This window comes from Haematobia irritans, chromosome 2 (genome assembly GCF_050003625.1).
Source record: "Haematobia irritans isolate KBUSLIRL chromosome 2, ASM5000362v1, whole genome shotgun sequence".
Taxonomy (NCBI): Eukaryota; Metazoa; Arthropoda; class Insecta; order Diptera; family Muscidae; genus Haematobia; species Haematobia irritans.
In genome coordinates, this window is record NC_134398.1 from 128,626,169 (window position 1) to 128,646,665 (window position 20,497).

Consider the following 20,497-nt stretch of genomic DNA (forward strand, 5'->3'; position numbering starts at 1 on the left):
TATGTCAAGTCCATGTTAAACTCATCGCTTCTGCGTCATTTTTGCACCACTTCCGGATCCAAAGAGAACATTTGCATTACTTTTTTTGCTGGGTGGTTTAAGATGTAGTAAAATTTACAAATTTAAAGGAATAATGAACTATTTTGTGAGAAGTACCACTTTATTAAATCTTAATGCATCATTTGCGTTTTTAGTATTTAACTAACATACACAAAAATTATTAGAGTAACGGAAACTTTCTCTAAACATAATAATCCCATAAATTAAAATAAACTTAAATTGGCTTTAGTGAAATAACATTGAGGGTTCTCTTTTGTTTTGTGTGTATATAACCAAAAAAGTTTACTTGAATTCAAAAGTTTACTTGAATCCGCCAGAGAGTAATCCAGTACGTTTGACACATCTGACATTATTTTGAGGACCGAACTGAATCCGTACCTCTTTTTCGACCACAGCGATAGCTCGCGCAACCGCACAGCCGGGTTTGCTGCTGACTGTTTAGTCAAAATGTCTAAAGGCAATGACATGACATTAAAGGCAAGACATTAAGGGAATCTGTTCCCGTTTTACTGAATACGCCTCAGATACACAAGTGACCGGCTGCTGAAGTGCCGGCCACCAGACCATAACAAAATAGAGCATTATAGTTTTAACCACTGCCCTGTATAGCCACTGCACAATTTTCGGTTTTAGTCCCACTGTTTTCCTATTGCCTTTTTGCACGAGTACAAAGCTTTTCTCGTCCTTTCTTCAATATTAAGCTTAAACTTCAGCTTCCTGTTCAAAATAATCCCAAGGTATTTTGCACACTTACCGAAGGGAATTTCAATACCCCCTAAGGATGTGGGCTTGACCGTGGGAGTTTTGCGATCTTTGCAGTACATGACTAGTTCTGTCTTTGTAGGATTTACCCCAAGACCATTCTCTTTCGCCCATTTCTCAGTATAATATCTCTAATTGTGGATGGGAATTTTTCCCTGACTGCTAGAGCCACACCATCTGCGTATTCCACCACTTTTATCCTTTCTTTTTCTAGGGAAACCAGAAGGTTGTTTATAGCAGCATTCCAAAGAAGAGGACTCCTCCTTGGAGAGTGCGTCTGTTCACATAACTTTATATGTTTGCTTGTCCTAGTGTTGCTGAAATACATCACTTCGTTAGATGCTCGTCTAACAGCCTAAGTATTCCTTGATCAACATTCAGAGTTGTTAATCCATTTAATATCGAGCTCGAATGGACGTTATTGAATGCCCCTTCGATGTCTAGAAAAGCCACATTTGTGTATTCATTGAAAGATACTGAGCTTTCAATATAGTTTATGCAATGCGGTCTCAGTAAACCTGTCCTTCGGGTAAGCATGTTGTCATTTGGAGATCAACCGTGAATCGATGCTAGTTCTAAGATAAATATCGATCATCCTCTCCAGAGTCTTAAGTAGGAATGAGGATAAGCTGATTGGTCGGAAATCATTCGCACTCAAGTGAGAGGCTTTTCCTGCTTTACGTATGAAAACGACTTTTGTTTCCCTCAACTTTCCTGGTATATATGCTAAGTTGATACATCCTGTACATATTGCCGACAACCAAGGGATACTTTTGTCAGTCACTTCTTGTAACTCCGCTGGAGTAATTCCATCAGGTCCGGGGGAAACTATTTATAGCCCATTTTATTCTAGATTCCGATACAATTTCCTCGATAGGAAATAACCGCTGAGCCTCTGTAGTACCTCCAGATCATGGTTCAACCGTCTGATTTCCAGGAAAATTTTTGTCCAATAGTACCTCCAGTGTCCCCGCACTGGACGTTGTCCAATTGCTCTCCAATGTTTTAATTAATCCTGAATCGGAGTTAGTGTATGCTAGTCTCTTTGGTATTCTCAATACTGCTACAGTAATCATTCCAAGAGGTATGCTGAGCCCTTCTCAGTTCTGACTTACATCCACTCAGATTCATCTTGTAAGCGTCCCAATCCTCCGGAGCTCTGGTGGACTTTGCTTTGTTAATAAGCTTCCTACAGGATTTCCTCATATTGCTTAACTCCGTAGACCACCATGGCGGTCGATTTTCCCCCTTGGGTTTACTCTAGGGTATGCAGCTTTCAGTGAGATGTTGAATGCCTTAGTAATCCTCTCTACAGTGCTTATATTATATATCTTTGGTATTTCTGATATCATCATATTGAACGTATCCCTATACCTATTCCAATCAGCTTGCCTAATAAATTAAGATTCGTTTCCTAGAATCTAGTACGAAAAACTCATATTTAAAAGAAACTTGTGTCTTAAATGTACTTCAATTCCCCGCTTCTTTGGTTCGGAATCAATACCAAAATCATTAGAGTAAAGTCAAAATCCTTTGAACCGGGCATGCTTTTTATCCACTGTACAGCAATACAAATATGCCAAGTTGCGGATCAATAGCTTGTTGTGTACGGAAGTTAGCATACTTTGAATAGACGGACGGACATCGCCAGATCAACTCTGAGTTTCACCACAACTCAGAATGTATATACTCTATGGGATCTGAGACCAATATTTAGATGCGTCCCCTCCTTTAGGGGATGATTTCAAAATCTTTACATTGCTCCTGTTTGTTGCAAAATTAGCACAATTAAAACTGGCAAATTAAATGGGCTGTTGGCTCTATTGTATACTAAACTAATATAACGATGGAAAAATTTCATCATTCTTGTTTGCGAAATAAATTTATTTATCTCTAATAGTGAAACGTAGCTCAAATTCGAGGCGAGGATTTTTTGTGTTAGTTAACCATAATTAATTATGAAAGAGGATAAATGTTAAGTTTAAAACAATTAATTTTGTATTAATAATTTCATTGAAGTAATCCCATAGTTCAATGCATTTATAATATTTACAATAACAATATGGATATAATATAGTTTTTATCTAAAAACGTATATTACATTTTTTGTTTCATTTCATTTAACTGACCATTTATAATAGAAAATGTGTTTTTGTGTTTTGTTTATTTTTCCACAACTTGAGCTTATTATTGGAAAAGCATGCCATGTTAGCTAGAAATATGAGAATAATTGGCCTAATTATGTTAATTAGATGTGGTTTCTTTGAAATTGAAAAACCAAAAAAAAAAAAAAATAAATGTATATACGGACTATCAAATAATTATGTTCATTGAACCAGATATTGCAATGTGGTTTTTATTAAAATGTTGTGGTATTTTTTTTAAAGGGGGGGGGGGGCATTTGTTTGTATGTTACTTAACTAACCAATGCTTGACATTGGTTATAATGGTTGGTTCATAAGTTGTCACATATTTTACTTGGAATATTGAAAATTTCGAAGAACTCAAGGTTTCACCAGTACTTAGGATTAACTTTTATGTCCTTACCGCAGGTTGAGAGTATACTTCACGTAAAAAACCAGCAAATAGATATGAAAGTTGTTCCACAAACATTTTGTTTGAATGCCTTTAGGTTCACTCTCTCCGATCTTTTCCACTTTCGATGAAGTTCATTTGGAGAAATCGTATAAGATGCTCTGTTTTGGCATTCCAAGTAAAACATTTATAGACAGTCGATAGATTCACAATCGAATTACTTGGATTGTGGCAACAGTTGCCGATGGCCACAATGGATTGCGTACAAAGTTCCTTTAAGGACTACCATACAATTTTTGCATAGTTGTTAAAGGACTTAGACTCATACCACGTACCACATTTCAAGAGCCTCTGCAAGAAAAATCGGTGGTTCTATTTATATGGGGGCTATATCAATAAGTGGTCCGATATGGCCCATTTGCAATACCATCCGACCTACATAAATAGCATTACTTGCGCGAAGTTTCAGGTCGATAGCGTATTTCCTTCGGTTGACGGAGGGACGACATCGCTAGATCGACTCAGAATTTCATTACGACCCAGAATAGATATACTTTATGGGGTTTGAGACCAATACTTCGATGTGCTGCAAATGGAATGGCAATGTTAATATACCCTCCATCCTATGGTGGAGGGTATAAAAAGGCACATAAAATATCTTTATGAGCAACTTATTTACTTTACTTTGATTTACTTCAAATTTTACACAAGGAGTACAATTAGCAATATAGTCAAGTGTGCTAAATTTGATGGACATCGGATCAAATTTAGATATAGCTTCCATATAAATCTTCCACCCGAGTTAGACTAATATGACCACCGAAGACCAAATTTTCACTCTAAGACCAAATTTTCACTCCGATTAACTTGAAATTTTGCATAGACTATAGAATTAACATTTTAGCGCACACCGAATTTTGTTAAAATCGGTTCAGATTTATACATACCTCCCATATATATCGCACACCCGATATGCACTTATATGGTCCCAGAAGCCAGGATTTTACTCTGAATTGCTTTAAATTTTGTACGAGGAGTACATTTGGTAGTATTATCAAGTGTGCCAAATTTGGTCCATCCAGATTTAGGTATAATTCCGATATAAACTCACTATTTCACTCGAGTTGGTGAGGTATAGTGTACATTTTTGGCGTATTTTGCTTAGCACTGGTCTAAGTATAACATATCGTTGGAAAGGCATTTGAGAGAACTTATGTAATCGAAAAAACAACAATTACGAAAATTGAAAGTTTTTGGGGCAAAGAACAATTTTTATACCCACCACCATAGGATGGGGGGTATATTAACTTTGTCATTCCGTTTGTAACACATCGAAATATTGCTCTAAGACCCCATAAAGTATATATATTCTGGGTCGTGGTGAAATTCTGAGTCGATCTGAGCATGTCCGTCCGTCCGTCCGTCCGTCTGTTGAAATCACGCTAACTTCCGAACGAAACAAGCTATCGACTTGAAACTTGGCACAAGTAGTTGTTATTGATGTAGGTCGGATGGTATTGCAAATGGGCCATGTCGGTCCACTTTTACGTATAGCCCCCATATAAACGGACCCCAAAATTTGGCTTGCGAGGCCTCTAAGAGAAGCAAATTTCATCCGATCCGGCTGAAATTTGGTACATGGTGTCAGTATATGATCTCTAACAACCATGCAAAAACTGGTCCACATCGGTCCATAATTATATATAGCCCCCATATAAACCGATCCCCCGATTTGGCTTGCGAGGCCTCTAAGAGAAGCAAATTTCATCCGATCCGGCTGAAATTTGGTACATGGTGTTAGTATATGGTCTCTAACAACCATGCAAAAACTGGTCCACATCGGCCCATAATTATATATAGCCCCCATATAAACCGATCCCCCGATTTGGCTTGCGAGGCCTCTAAGAGAAGCAAATTTCATCCGATCCGGCTGAAATTTGGTACGTAATGTTAGTATATGGTCTCTAACAACCATGCAAAAATTGGTCCACATCGGTTCATAATTATATAGCCCCCATATAAACCGATCACCAGATTTGACCTCCGGAACCCCTTGGAAGACCAAAATTCATCTGATTCAGTTGAAATTTGGTACGTGGTGTTAATATATGGCCTCAAACTCCCGATCCCCAGATTTGACCCCCAGAGCCCCTTGGAAGGGCAAAATTCTTCCCATTCGGTTGGAATTTGGTACGAGATGTTGGTATATGGTATCCAACAACCATGCAGGAATTGGTTCATATCAGTCCATAATTATATATAGCTCCCATATAAACCGATCCCCAGATTTGACCTGCGGTGCCTTTTGGAGAAGCAAAATTCATCCGATCTGCTTGAAATTTGGTACGTGGTGGTAGTATATGATATTTAACAACCATGCCAAAAATGGTCCATATCAGTCCAAAATCGTGCATAGCCCCATATAAACCGATCCCGAGATTTGGTTTTGGAACCTCTTGGAGGAGCAAATTTAATCCGAGTGAGTTGAAATTTGGTACATTGTGCTAGTATATAGTCGTTAACAACCATGCCTAACTAGGTCCATATCGGTCTATATATGGCCCTCAGATAAATCGATCCCCAATCACACAATAAATGGTCCATATCAAGTTCATAATTGTATATAGCCCCCATATAAGCGACCCCCATATTTCATATGGCTCTCTACGTACAAAAAGTCCATATCGATTCGTAATTATTTGTAGACTAAACTATACATAACTTTTTTGTCTAATATATACCATGTATGGACTAAATCACAATTTAGAAAACGATGTTAAGAAGTTTTAAGATACCACAACCCAAGTAATTCGATTGTGGATGATAGTCTTTCGTAGAAGTTTCTACGCAATCCATGGTGGTGGGTACATAAGATTCGGCCTGGCCGAACTTGCGGCCTTATATACTTGTTTTACATTCAAAATTTTTGGAAATTAAAAATTTGGAATGAAACCTTTATAACTTTTGAAATGATTATGATATGATTTTTATTTTGTTTTGCAGGAAAAATTTTTTTTAAGAAATATTGCTGAACATACTATACCCAAAATTCGTATTAAAAATCCCCAAAGTGGGAACATCTATACTCGTATATATAAAATTCAAAGTATGTTTATTTGTTTGTATGTTCCGGGTAAGCTCGGAAACAACGGAACCGATCTAATTGAAACCCTCAGAGATCGTAGGTGGCACTCATGTGGTGAAAAAGGGGTACCTAATTTTTTTTATACCTGGTCGCGGAGGGGGACCTTTGTCCGACTTTTTGAAAATTGGATCAAAGTTGACCGATTTGCTTGAAATTGTCAGTGAAGGTTGTGGTTGGCATCTAGACAAAGATCCGATACATTATTTTTCGATATTTGGTCGCGTAGGGGGCCTCCCCTTTGTCGGACTTTGTTTAAGTACTGTGAATTAGAGGTGTGCACGTGAGTAATATTTTACTCACGCTCACGCACACTCACGACTGAAAAATCATACTCACGCACACTCACGCACGAACTTTTTTGGTAGGACTCACGCTCACGCACACTCACGAAAAGAAAATTTGTACTCACGCACACTCACGCACGAAAACGTCGAAAAATACCGTGACTCACGAAAAATATCGTGACTCACGAAAAATATCGTGATTCACGAAAAATATCGTGACTCACGAATAATTTTATGATTAATTTACCTTCCCGAAGTGTCTGAAAACATGAGCATTATTAAAATCGAGAGTGTTATTAAACTCTTAACATCCCAGGTGTCACTAAAATTGTTATTGAATTTAACTCTTAAGCGTTTTATGTTGTTGAGCAGAAATATTTTCGTGAGTGTAATTCGTTACTCACGCACACTCACGAAGATATTATTTTCGTGACTCACGCTCACGCACGACATGTTGGTTTGTTAATCACGCTCACGCACACTCACGCTGTTGTCATGAGCGTGACTCACGACTCACGCACGAATCACGAAAATTTTCGTGAGTCACGACAATTTCGTGTCACGTGCACATCTCTACTGTGAATAAACTAACATTCTCTGATTCTAGAGAACATGCGGTGAGGTTATGAAATTAATATTGGGTACCTGATGTGTTCATATTTGGACGGTGAGGAGTGACCTCCCCTTTGTCCGACTTTTTGAAAATTGGAATAAAATTATCCGATTAGCTTGAAATTTTCAGGGAAGGTTGAATGGGGGCTTCTAGAGAAGGAGCGGCTACTTTATTTTTCGATATTTGGTCGGGGAGGACCTCCTTTTTGCCCGACTTTCTTGAAAGTACAGTGAAAACAAAACTAAAATTCTCCGACGGAAATTTTACGGAAAACTTTGTGAGGTTATGACTTTTCCAATTTATTTGAAATTTACAGTGGACGTGGGGAGAGGTTATGAAATTAATATTGGGTACCTGATTTTGTGATATTTGGACGGGGAGATGGCCTCCGTTTGCCCTGCTTTTTATACCCTCCACCATAGGATGGCGGTATATTAACTTTGTCATTCCGTTTGTAACACATCGAAATATTGCTCTAAGACCCCATAAAGTATATATATATATATATATATATATATATATATATATATATATATATATATATATATATATATATATATATATATGCTGGGTCGTGGTGAAGTTCTGAGTCGATCTGAGCATGTTCATCCGTCCGTCTGTTGAAATCACGCTAACTTCCATATCGGTCCACTTTTACGTATAGCCCCCATATAAACGGACCCTCAGTTTCAGCTTTCGGAGCTTCTAATAGAAGCATATTTCATCCGATTCGGCTGAAATGGTACATAATGTTGGTATATGGTCTCTAACAACCATGCAAAAATTAGTCCACATCGGTCCATAATTATATATAGCCCCCATATAAACCGATCCCGAAATTTGCCTTGCGGAGCCTCTAAGAGAAGCAAATTCCATCCAATCCAGCTGAAATTTGGTACATGTCAGCATATGATCTCTACCAACCGTACAAAAATTGGTCCACATCGGTTCATAATTATATATAGCCCCCATATAAACCGATCCCCCGATTTGACTTGCGGAGCCTCTAAGAGAAGCAAATTTCATCCGATCCGGCTGAAATTTGGTACACGGTGTAAGTATATGGTCTCTAATGACCATGCAAAAATTGGTTCACATCGGTCCATAATTATATATAGCCCCCATAGAAACCGATCCCCCGATTTGGCTTGCGGAGCCTCTAAGAGAAACAAATTTTATCCGATCCGGCTGAAATTTGGTACATGGTGTCACCATAAGATCTCTAACAACCATGCAAAAATTGGTCCACATCGGTTCATAATTATATAGCCCCCATATAAACCGATCCCCCGATTTGACTTGCGGAGCCTCTAAGAAAAGCAAATTTCATCCGATCCGGCTGAAATTTGGTACACGGTGTAAGTATATGGTCTCTAATGACCATGACCATCGGTTCATAATTATATATAGCCCCCATATAAACCGATCCCCCGATTTGGCTTGCGGAGCCTCTAAGAGAAACAAATTTTATCCGATCCGGCTGTAATTTTGTACATTGTGTTAGTATATGGTCTCTAATGATCATGCAAAAATTGGTTTTTCCGATTTATTGGTCGGGAAACAGTGATTCTTTGTATGTTGTTGAAATATAACGCTTAATTTCCCGGTATATTGAGGAGAAGGATACCTTTCCATGACAAACCATACTTAATATTCACAGGAAATGAAGAAGATTGTCCAACCAATTGTTGGAAAGGGAACACCTTCTCCCAGACTCTCTAAAGACTGACCGTTGTACATATGCATATTCGCCGTATTTCTGAATATACACGCAAAAAAATAATTCTTTCCTCCCAAACGAAATTTTAGACAAACAAAGTTCGTTTCTCATTTGCTTTTCGCTGTAAGGAAGTGTATTTGGAAGAAAAGTATATACTTTATGTGATAAACGTTTATTCTTTTCCAGGATGTAAAAACAATTTCATAAAGACTAGCTCAAAAAAAAACATTATTTTCTTGCTAATTGCATTGTCCCTCACATCTTTCTCACATCCACGAGGATTTTTAGTTCTTAACACCATTTCCTGTAATACCAACAATGTAGAAGAAATTATACGATTTTATAAATTTTTAAAATTTTTTTTACCTTTCGCCTGGACGGAGAATCGAACCGCGGACCATGCACATTGTAAGCCAACACACTAACCACTGAGCTATGTACCTGTTATGGTCATCAATAGATAAATATCCATATAAGTTATATTTATATAGCATAGCTTGCGGTGCCCACGAACCGAATAAACAAAGTTTATTTAACAGAAACAAACATTTAGTTGGGCACCGTGGAACAGTGGTAGCTACGTCCGACTCTCATGCCAAGGGTCGTGGGTTCGATCCCTGCGTCGGCCAAAGTTTTTTTTTACTTTTGTTTTTTTTTTACATATATTCCAGATATATTCGGAAGATTCCGAAAAAATGTTCAACATTACATTGTACTATATTAAATTTTGAACTGTAAAATGTGTCTTATTAAAGACCTAAAGTCAGAAAAGAACAGTGTTTGATATAAACGAAATGGACTGTGTTGTTATTTCAAAAATAACTTTTTTTTATTGAAAAAATAAAAATTTTGTAACAAACGAATTTTTTTGGTGATAAAAGTTTAAAATTTTCGAAGCAATTCAAAAAACTCTAACAAAAGAAAAACGTTTTCGGTACACGTTTTCCAAACGTTTTTTTCTTTGCGTGTATGTTAAACGAAAACGAAAAAGCAAGTTGCCCGATTTGTTTGAAATAATTGAAATCTTTTCGAATTTGTTTTCAGCTCCAAGAATATGGCTGACTAAGTTAACGCAAAATGTTTCTACAGATAGGCTTCGGAAGGCGCACCGAATCGGGCCGGGTTACGCTAGTATGTTATAAAAACGTTATGATGCTGAAACCTTTTACAGTGGATACATGAGAAAATAGATTGACTTAGAAATCGGTGCTTTGCCAAAGGCGAATTTGTTAAAACAATTTTTTTCTTTTTTAAACATTTTGGCCGATTTTGAAATTAGAAGAATTCTTATCCTACTTGACCAAAATGGTCGATAAAATCTTAAAACGTATCTTTATGTTCTATAAGAAACGAACAAAATTGGGATAAGTCCAGAAAAATTTTATGCCAGAAAGAATGTAGGTGCCTCTCCGAAAAAACTGGTCAAATTGTTTGACATATAACTCACATATAAACGTATCATCCAGTTTGGATTCTAAAGCTGCCGTCGTTATTAGATTATGATATGGCCTTACATAAACCGATTCATGAATACATAGAAGCCCCCACATTCATTCGATTGGACTAAAATTTGGATCGTAGATTTATTTTTGGCCACAAAATAAAACTCGTGAAGCCGAATTATATATATCTGCTCATATTCCTAAGTTAGGTTAAATATGGTGGCAGCTCGGCTCAGGCCGAGTGCGGCGTACTACATTGCGGTGAAACCACATAGAGAAGCTTTGAAACTCTCAGAAATGCCACTAGCATTACTGTGAGGGGATAATCCACCGCTGAAACGCTTTCTCGTGTTCGATCGAAACTGGGGTTGAACTCACGACTAGAGGTGTGCACGTGACACGAAATTGTCGTGACTCGCGAAATTTTTCGTGACTCACACGTGAGTCGTGAGTCTCGCTCATGTTGACGGCGTGAGTATGCGTGAGCGTGATTAACAAAGCAATATGTCGTGCGTGAGTTACGAAAACATTATCTTCGTAGGTGTGCGTGAGTAACGAATTACGCTCTCGAAAATAATCCCGCTCTCCAACATAAAACGCTTAGAAGTTAAATTCATTTGCAATTTTAGTGACACCTAGGATGTTAAGAGTTTAATAACGCTCTCGATTTTAATCGTGCTCGTGCTTTCAGACTCGTCCCTCAGGTAAATTACTCATAAAATTATTCGTGAGTCAGGACATATTTCTTGAGTCACGGTATTTTTCGTGAGTCACGACATTTTCGTGCGTGAGTACTAGTTTTCTTTTCGTGAGTGTGCGTGAGACCTACCAAACAATATCGTGCGTGAGTAAGATATTTCCGTCGTGAGTGTGCGTGAGCGTGAGCAAAATATTACGCACGTGCACACCTCTACTCACGACCCTAAGTATCCAAGGCTGACATGCTAACCATTGTACAACGGTTGACATGCTAACCATTGTACAACGGTGGCTCCCACATTGTGACGGGACCTCTATATATTTAGAACATACGAGTAGAGGTGTGCACGTGACACGAAATTGTCGTGACTCACGAACATATTCGTGATTCGTGCGTGAGTCGTGTGTCACGCTCATGACAACAGCGTGAGCGTGAGTCTCGAAAATAATATCTTCGTGAGTGTGCGTGATTAAAGAATTACACTCATGAAAATATTCCTGCTCTCCAACATAAAACGCTTAAGAGTTATATTCAAGTACAATTTTAGTGACACCTGGGATGTCTCGATTTTAATAATGCTCATGTTTTCAGACACTTCGGTAAGGTAAATTAATCATTAAATGAGTCACGGTATTTTCCGTGTGTCACGACGTTTTCGTGCGTGAGTACAAATTTTCTTTTCGTGAGTGTGCGTGAGCGTGAATCCTACCAAAAAAATTCGTGCGTGAGTATGATTTTTCAATCGTGAGTGTGCGTGAGCGTGAGTAAACTATTACTCACGTGCACACCTCTACATAGGAGCCAATTGGATTCAAATGTGAAGTTTAGAACTCTTTTGTACACCTAAACAAAAAATATCATTTGTATAGATCCATTTTTGGTACACTCCACAAAATGAGTGCTATTAAAATGAGATTTAGTTATATTACCCGTAGTCGGAATCGAGGCTGATGATAAATGCGTGAATCGAAAAAATTTACTCGATTCCTGATTGTGACTTAAAGGTATCCTCATTTCAATTCTCTGCTTTTTTGTCTCGGAATCAATATCAAAATCATTAGTTTAAAGACAAAATCTTCGGAACCGGGTATGTTTTTTTTTTTCAGTGTTTAAACTAATTTATTGTTTGTTTGAGGAACCTATGTATATTTATCTTAAATAAATTTAGTGTTCCATTTGTTGAAATTTGAAAGTTTATATACCTAATGCTTTTCGAAATTTTGGCAAAAGCTTTAATGTAAGCAATAAATTAATGTAAAATAATTTATTGATTTAAAACCTTCTGTGGAGACTTAAAAAGGAGAAGATATATCAACGTGTTATTTTCACTTGAAGTGAAACCATTTTACCAAAAGGTATTTCATATCTTGCACACACACATACACATACACCCGACCAAACTCATCTTTTTCACCACGTAAAAAAGGAAATAATTTGAACAAAAAGAGAGAAACTTTTCACATTTCTGTATACTGGCAATCACAGTTAGTTCTTTTTTTTTTGGTCTTTGCACAAACTACACATCCATTTCTACATACAATTACACCCCGGTATAACTCAAATAAATTACACCAATTTATCAACCAAAATTTGCTTTTTTTGTCTTCTATCTTGCAACTTTTTCTTTGTCTTACATTGGCTGATACAAATGCTGGCAATCCAACTTCATCCCACCACTCATCTGCTTGTTCGCATCTTAGCTGCTGTTTTTGCTGTTACTCGAAAAAAAAACACCTCTATAAATTTTGTTGTGGGCATTAAATTGGAGGAAAACGAATTTCTTTACTGATAGTGTAGGTCCTATGAAACTGGTCTACACTAAATAGATTTGCAAATGGCAGAAACCACCTGGAAAACACTTAGCATATATGAATATCGTATTTAGCTATGATATTTTTAACTTTTCACAAACTAGAAAATTTTTATTAAGTACTTTCCAATTCAAAAAATTTGTATTATTTGCTAAAACTAGAAAAACTCAAAAAAGATACTCAGTTGAAGTCTTCAAATAATTCTGAAATTATGACAATTCCAAATAAATTTTTGGATTTACATTTGCCGTTAAAAGCCACGTCATACAATGAAAAAAATATTGTCGTGAGGCCAAAGATCTCATGTCCTTACGAATGAGAATTTTGCTTAGCATAGAAGACGCATTTCTCTGATATAAAGTTTTTTCCTTGTCCAAAAGTCGATAAACTTTCGTTGAAGTAGTTTTGTCCTTACCCAGCAAAAAAAATTGGAAGTTCTTTCAAAGGCACAACTTTAAAAGCACTTCCCGAAGATGCACTCCCAATGATGTTCTTTATTTTAACTACCCAGGACTTTAATTTCAATTTTTTATATGTTGGTTTTTTCATACTTTTAATGGGTAATTTTAACTTTTTATACCCTCCACCATAGGATGGGGGGTATATTAACTTTGTCATTCCGTTTGTAACACATCGAAATATTGCTCTAAGACCCTATAAAGTATATATATTCTGGGTCGTGGTGAAATTCTGAGTCGATCTGAGCATGTCCGTCCGTCCGTCCGTCCGTCCGTCTGTTGAAATCACGCTAACTTCCGAACGAAACAAGCTATCGACTTGAAACTTGGCACAAGAAGTTGTTATTGATGTAGGTCGGATGGTATTGCAAATGGGCCATATCGGTCCACTTTTACGTATAGCCCCCATATAAACGGACCCCCAAATTTGGCTTGTGAGGCCTCTAAGAGAAACAAATTTCATCCGATCCGGCTGAAATTTGGTACATGGTGTTAGTATATGGTCTCTAACAACCATGCAAAAATTGGTCCACATCGGTCCATAATTATATATAGCCCCCATATAAACGGACCCCCAAATTTGGCTTGTGAGGCCTCTAAGAGAAGCAAATTTCATCCGATCCGGCTGAAATTTGGGACATGGTGTTAGTATATGGTCTCTAACAACCATGCAAAAATTGGTGCACATCGGTCCATAATTATATATAGCCCCCATATAAACCGATCCCCCGATTTGGCTTGCGAGGCCTCTAAGAGAAGCAAATTTTATCCGATCCGGCTGAAATTTGGTACATGGTGGTAGTATATGGTCTCTAACAACCGTGCAAAAATTGGTCCACATCGGTAGATAATTATATATAGCCCCCATATAAACCGATCACCAGATTTGACCTCCGGAGCCTCTTGGAAGACCAAAATTAATCTGATTCTGTTGAAATTTGGTACGTGGTGGTAGTATATGATATGTAACAACCATGCCAAAAGTGGTCCATATCAGTCCATAATCATATATAGCCCCCATATAAACCGATCCCGAGATTTGGTTCTGGAGCCTCTTGGAGGAGCAAATTTCATCCGAGTCAGTTGAAATTTGGGACATTGTGCTAGTATATGGCCGTTAACAACCATGCCTAACTAGGTCCATATCGGTCTATAGTTATATATAGCCCTCAGATAAATCGATCTCCAATCACACAAAAATTGGTCCATATCAATAATTGTATATAGCCCCCATATAAGCGACCCCCATATTTCAATTCTGGCTCCCTACGTACCGTGCAAAAGTCCATATCGACTCGTAATTATTTGTAGACTTACCTACATATACTTTTTTTGTCTAATGTATACCACGTATGGACTAACTCACAATTTAGAAAACGATTTAAGATAAGTAATTCGATTGTGGATGACAGTCTTTCGTAGAAGTTTCTACGCAATCCATGGTGGAGGGTACATAAGATTCGGCCTGGCCGAACTTACGGCCGTTTATACTTGTTTTGTTTCAAATAGGTTAAAAACAGAGTAAGAATTCATAAAATGGTACAGATCATTTAAATTTTGTTGAAAAAAATGCTAAATCCAATCTGAAAAAATTTTGAATTTTTAGAAATATTTGAGGTCAAACGTTTCCGACAAGCGTTAGAATCTATTATAAATTATAACAATTATTTATTTGACGAAATATCACAGAATTGTTTAATTTACATCCAAAACATTGAATTCGGATCACACCTAAAGAAGTGATGCAAAGTCAGTGCAACGGCTGTTGAAATGGAGGACTTCTGTCCTATGACAAGCCCATGTTAAATTCATCGCTTCTGCCGGATCCAAAAAGAACATTTTCATTACTTTTTTGGCGACGCTTTTTTTTGCTGAGTATAGTTGGGTGATTCGAATTAAGAATGTGTATCTTTACATGAAAGAAAATCTTGTTTGACTAAGGTATACTTGATTTCAATAATTGAGAAAAATTTTGAGATTTAGCACCTTGATCGTATGTTTTTGAAGTAAGGCTAATTTTCCATAAAACAAAGAAAAACATTTTCTATTTATAGAAATAATCTTTAAATTAATTGAGATATTGAATCTTTGGATTACAGTCTAAGTTTTAGAACAAAAGAAATTATGAAAGTCAAAAATATTTTCGACGTCATCGAAAATACTTCAAATTTGTTGGGTGCTATACATAAATGTTAATGTTCCCATATACAAATATTTAAATCTGACCATATACGGACAAAATTTGTTAGACTTCAGGAAAATTTGATTTTAATTCTTTTTTACAATTTTCGCAGTGACAATTTTACAAGGAAAATGTTATATTTTGGTTATATTAGCCCAATTCGAAAGAACATGGGAGCTATATCTAAATCTAAACCGATTTCAATCAAATTTAGCACCCTCGACTATACTAATAATTGTACTCCTTGTGCAAAATTTCAAACAACTCAGGATAAAGCTCTGGTTTCTGGGACCATATAAGTCCATATCGGGAGAATGATATATATGGTAGCTATATTTTATATGAGTCTGAACCGATTTAATTCAAATTTAGCACCCTTGACTATATTATTAATTGTACTCCTTGTGCAATATTCCAAGCACTTTAGGGTAAACCCCTGGCTTCTGGGGACATATAAGTCCATATCGGGAGAATGATATATATGGTAGCTATACCTTAATCTGAACCGATTTCCTACAAAATCAATAAGGTTCTATTTTGGCCCAAACCAGAGGTTAGGTTAGGTGGCAGCCCGATGTATCAGGCTCACTTAGACTATTCAGTCCATTGTGATACCACATTGGTGAACTTCTCTCTTATCACTGAGTGATGCCCGATTATATGTTAAGCTCAATGACTAGGGACCTCCTTTTTATAGAAGAGTCCGAACGGCGTTTCACATTACAGTGAAACCACTTAGAGAAGCTTTGAAACCCTCAGAAATGTCACCAGCATTACTGAGGTGGGATAATCCACCGCTGAAAAACTTTTTGGTGTTCGGTCGAAGCAGGAATCGAACCCACAACCTTGTATATGCAAGGCGGGCATGCTAACCATTGCACCACTTGTGCCAAATTTGAAGTCGATTGGACTAAAACTGCGACCTGGACTTTGAATAAAACTTTGTAATCGCAGTGTGGTTCAGGGTAGAGGTGTGCACGTGACACGAAATTGTCGTGACTAACGCGTGAGCGTGAGTCACGAAAACAATATCTTCGTGAGTGTGCGTGAGTAACGAATTACGCTCACGAAAATAATCCCGCTATTCAACATAAAACGATTAAAATTTAAATTCATTTGCAATGTTAGTGACACCTAGGATGTTAAGACACGTCCCTCAGGTAAATTACTTATAAAATTATTCGTGGGTCACGACATATTACACGGTATTTTTCGTGAGTCACGACATTTTCGTGCGTGAGTGTGCGTGAGTAAAAGTTTTCTTTTCGTGAGTGGGCGTGAGCGTGAGACCTACCAAACAATATCGTGCATGAGTGTGGGTGAGTAAGATTTTTCCGTCGTGAGTGTGTGTAAGCGTGAGTAAAATATTCCTCGCGTGCTCACCTCTATTTCAGGGTGTAAATATGGAAAATATTTAAATCTAAAGCAATTTTAAGGCAACTTCGCAAAAATGTATTTATGATTTATCGGACGAAAGGCATGTAATAGAAATATAAGAAAATTTGAGTCATTGTTACAAGTTTTCGACTTAGTAGTGATGATTTCACAAGAAAAATGAGAATATTTTGGTTATTTTTGCCCTAAACGTAAAAACATATATATGGGAGCTATATGTAGATCTGAACTGATTTAAACAAAAGTTTCAAGTAAATCGGAGTTAAAGTTTGGCATCTGTGGTCATGTGAGTGTAAATTGGATGAAATATATTTATGTGAGCTATATCTAAATCTGAACCGATTTCAACCATATTTAGCGTACATAGTAAAAATGTTACTTCTACTCATTGTGCAATTTTTTGGCCTCTGTGGTTATATGTGTGTAAATCCCATATGTATCGAAAGATACATATGGCAGCTATATCTAAATCTGAACCGACTACAATCCACTTGGCACACCTACATTGAAAAACAGTGAACCCAACAGGCAGAAAAATTTTGGCTAATTTTTGAAAATTTAGATAATTTTAGAAATTTTTAACTAAACGGTATTACAAACGCTGACATCACACCGATATCACAAAAATAAATAAATGTTTTTCGAAAAATTCAAGAAAAATTATTAGACGTAATTAGTTGTTTTCACTTATTAAAGAAAATTTTGTAGTTTGAAGGAAAAAATTGGAGTTCAAAATTGCAAGAATGTCTTTAGTGCCACACGAAGTTCAATATGTGCGCATTTTTAATATAATTTACAAATTTAAAGAAGTAATGAACAATTTTGTAAGAAGTACGCATTTAGTTAATCTTTATGACTCATTTGTGTATATTTTTCTCCCGTCTTTTAGTTCGTTTAACTAACGTACACAAAAAATTATTGGAGTAAAGGAAACATACTAATTCCATGAACTAAAATAAAGTTAAATTGGCTTTAATGAAATAGAGAGTTCACTTTTTTGGATGTAGGACACTATCAGTTGCACTCTTAGGAAATCAAGGAAAAACTCTGCCTTGGGGAGCCATATAACTACATATCGGGCGATTTCTCCCAAAATCAATTGGGTTTTCCTCTGACCCAAAGTAGATACTTGTGCTAAATTTGAAGTTGCTTGTATCAAGGTTGCGACCCTGACTTTGATCACAAAAAGATGTACAAAACAGACGGACAAAAGGACATGGCTAGATAAAAGACACCATGTGTTTATCTCGTCTCCTTCTGGGTATTGCAAACATATGCACTACCCATCAAAAATATTTGGAAGTTGTTCTAAAGGCACAACTTTAAAAGCACTTCCAAAAATCTCCTCCCAAAGATGTTCGTTATTTTAACTACACAAGAAGTGATTTTAATTCAATTGTTTATAACCCGTTTTTTTATATTTTTAATAAGTACCCAGCAAAAAAAGCGTCGTCAAAAAAGTAATGAAAATGTTCTTCTTGGATCGGGAAGTGGTGCAAAATTGACGCAGAAGCGATGAATTTAACATGGGCTTGTCATAGGACGGAAGTCCTCCGTTTCAACAGCCGTTGCACTCAATGTGCATCACTTCTTTAGGTGTGATCCTAATTCAATGTTTTGGGTGTGAATTAAAAAATTCTGTGATATATTGTCAAATAAATAATTTTTATGATTTTTTATAATTTTTAATGGATTCTAACGCTTGTCGGAAACGTTTGACCTCAAATATTTTCAAAAATTCACAATTTTTTCAGATTGGATTTAGAATTTTTCTCGACAAAATTTAAATGATTTGTACCATTTTATGAATTCGTGCTCTGTTTTTAACCTATTTGAAACAAAAAAAGTTAAAATTACCCATTAAAAGCATGAAAAAACGAAGTTATAAAAACTTGAATTAAAAGAACTTCCTGAGTAGTTAAAATAAAGAACATCATTGGGAGTGCATCTTCTGGAAGTGCTTTTAAGTTGTGCTTTTGGAAGAACTTCCAAATTTTTTTGCTGGGATCATGTTCCATAGTGTCGCTCAGGGTATAATTAACTACCTCGTGCGAAAATTGAACCACTTCTGAACTCCACATTTTTTGATTTCCATAATGCATTGTTAAAGCTAGAAATATATAATGAAGATGTATTTTATTTATTTTTAACTATAATTCACGAAATTACACCTTCTCATAAAAGAAAAAATTAACAACAACAAAAAAATCATTGGCACCATGAAAATGGGCCATATCGGTCCACTTTTACGTATAGCCCCCATATAAAGGGACCCTCATATTTGGCTTGTGGAGCCTCTAACAGAAGCATATTTCATCCGATCCGGCTGAAATTTGGTATATGGTCTCTAACAACCATGCAAAAATTGGTCCACATCGGTCCATAATTATATATAGCCCCCATATAAACCGATCCCCAGATTTGGTTTGCGGAGCCTCTAAGAGAAGAAAATTTCATCCGATCCGGCTGAAATTTGGTACATGATGTTGGTATGGTCTCTAACAACCATGCAAAAATTGGTCCACGTCGGTCCATAATTATATATAGCCCCCATATAAACCGATCCCCAGATTTGGCTTGTGGAGCCTCTAAGAGAAGCATATTTCATCCGATCCGGCTAAAATTTGGTACATGGTGTTGGTATATGGTCTCTAACAGTCATGCAAAAATTGGTCCACAGCGGTCCATAAGTATATATAGCCCCCATATAAACCGATCCCCAGATTTGGCTTGCGAAGCCTCAAAGAGAAGCAAATTGCATCCGATCTGGCTGAAATTTGGTACATGGTATTGGTATATGGTCTCTAACAACCGTGCAAAAATTGGTCCACATCGGTCCATAATTATATATAGCGCCCATATAAACCGATCCCCAGATTTGGGTTGTGGAGCCTCAAAGAGAAGCAAATTTCATCCGATCCGCCTGAAATTTGGTACATGATATTGGTATATGGTCTCTAATAACCTTCCAAAAATTGGTCCACATCGGTTCATAATTATATATAGCCCCCATATAAACCGATCCCCAGATTTGGCTTGCGAAGTCTCCAAGAGAAGCAAATTTCATCCAATCCGGTTGTAATTTGGAACATGGTGTTAGTATATGATCTTTAACAACCGTGCCAGAATTGGTCCATATCGGTCCATAATTATATATAGCCCCCATTTAAAACTTTCTCCAGATTTGATCTCCGGAGCCTCTTCGAGGAGCAAAATTTATCCGATATGGTTCAAATTAGGAACGTGGTGTTAGTATATGGTCGCTAACAACCATACCAAAATTGGTCCAATCACACAAAAATTGGTCCATATCGGTTCATAATCATGGTTGCCACTAGATCCAAAAATAATCTACCAAAATTTTTATTTCTATAGAAAATTTTGTGAAAA